The sequence below is a fragment of the Brassica oleracea genome, chromosome C2 (genome assembly GCF_000695525.1).
Source record: "Brassica oleracea var. oleracea cultivar TO1000 chromosome C2, BOL, whole genome shotgun sequence".
In the NCBI taxonomy this organism is placed as follows: Eukaryota; Viridiplantae; Streptophyta; class Magnoliopsida; order Brassicales; family Brassicaceae; genus Brassica; species Brassica oleracea.
In genome coordinates, this window is record NC_027749.1 from 27,282,260 (window position 1) to 27,284,246 (window position 1,987).

Here is a 1,987-nt window from a genome sequence, read left to right on the forward strand (position 1 = left end):
TTTGAGAGGGGACTCTTGGCTCTTGGACTCTCTTTTGGTCTCTCATTCATCTCTCTCTACTTCTAGAGAGAGAAACATCTCTCCACATGCTTTCACCTAAGCACTTGTGATTCTTTGTTGTAGAACTACGATTGGCTTGATCCCCTTTCGGGGTACGTAGGCAACTCTTCGCCGTGTGCAGCTATAATCATTAAACACCTTTTTCTTATTCTCTTCGAGTCCTCGTCTCGTTCATTCAAGCGCAGATCGTTCTCTCGTCACTTGACCGACGAGTCGTCATTCGATCGACGAGTCCTCACTCGACCGTTCTGTCGTCACTTCGACCGAAGAATCGTCGTCTCCATCCGGTTCAAGCTCAGCATGAGACCTTCCCTTAACCCCACTGACGAGTCCTCGTCTCGTTTATTCACTAGTTTGTTGACAGTTCTCGGTTCAAACAGTTGGCGCCCACTGTCGGGCATGGGGAAGTATCTTTGAGGAAGATTGAACTGGAGTCCGTTCTGTTGTCACTCGACCGACGAGTCCTCACTTGACCGATGAGTCTTCACTTGACCGACGAGTCCTCACTCGACCGAAGAGTCGTCACTCGATCGTTCTGTCGTCACTCGGCGCAGAACGTTCTCTCGCAGTCGCTTCGCTCGATCTCTCGCGGTTACTCACTCGCTCTCACAGTCACGGTCACATAACAAAACAATCTCCTAACATGTAGGAGCGCGAATTGTTTTGAGCGATGCTTACGCACGAGCACGACCTTGTCTCTCGGACAAACGTACTAGCACTCGCACCCACTAACGAGCATGTCCTGAACAGACACATACTCGAGGGATTTTCGGTCATATCGCGGTCCAGACCCATACGATCGAGACGACAACTTTCAATCATCTTATAATCCTCTAAAGCCGGGCTTGGCCAACCTAACATTTTTAGGATTACTTCAAGATCGAGAGAAAACCGTTGTTGCTCGAAAATATAAATGATTGTCTTCGAAACTCGAAAATTTAAACTGTTATCGAGGATTCGAACTGACGGTATGATGTGTCAAAATTTGATAAGACCGAGTCATCGACTCTCCGGTTTAATTCAAGACATCGACCAAATTGCCAAATCCAAATCGTTTAAACCCAATATTCAAAATAGTATTCAGCGACTCGTCGAAGGCCAACTGGCACTCTCGAGTTGACGCACCGCACGACTCGCAGTTGCTCAGATCTCTTTCTCGCGGTCACTCGACTTGCAACTCTTGCGGTCACTCGACTCGCACTCTTACGGTCACTCGACTCGCTCCTTGCGGTCACTCGACACTTCATCTATGACAACCTAACCATGACGGCCCATTCATGATAATTTTCTGCGTCGTTCTCTCGCAGTCGCTCGACTCAATCTCTTGCGGTTACTCGGCGCATATCGATCCCTCTCAGTCGCTCAGATCTCTCTATCCTCGCGGAGTTGACGTGTCGACTCAGCAACAAGGACTCGCTGAGGCGTATCCATATTTGTTGTATCCATCATGGCATCACGATGAATCGTCTCGAAAACAGTCGACTCGCACTCCTACGGTTATTCGGCGCAGATCGATCTCTCGTAGTCGCTCATATCTCTCTCGCGGTCACTCGACTCGGTGCAGATCGATCTCTCGCAATGGCTCATATCTCTCTCCTCGTGGAGTTGACGTGTCGACTCAGCGCTGAGTCCATTTTCTTATAAACCCTCTTCGTAAAATTCATTGAGATCAACTCCATCTCTCTCAACGAACTGGGGGCGTATTGTTGGACATGGACTTTATCCCCAACAAGGCTTATAAGATAATGGGCTCAGCCCATTTAAAAGGGGGGTCACTAGGAAACCTTAGACCTCTCCTTTCTATAAATAAGGAGCCAACCTCCTTTGAGAGGGCTCTTGGACTCTCTTTTGGTGTCTCCTCCATCTCTCTCTTCTTCTAGAAAGAGAAACACTTCAACACATGCTTTCACCTAAGCACTTGTGATTC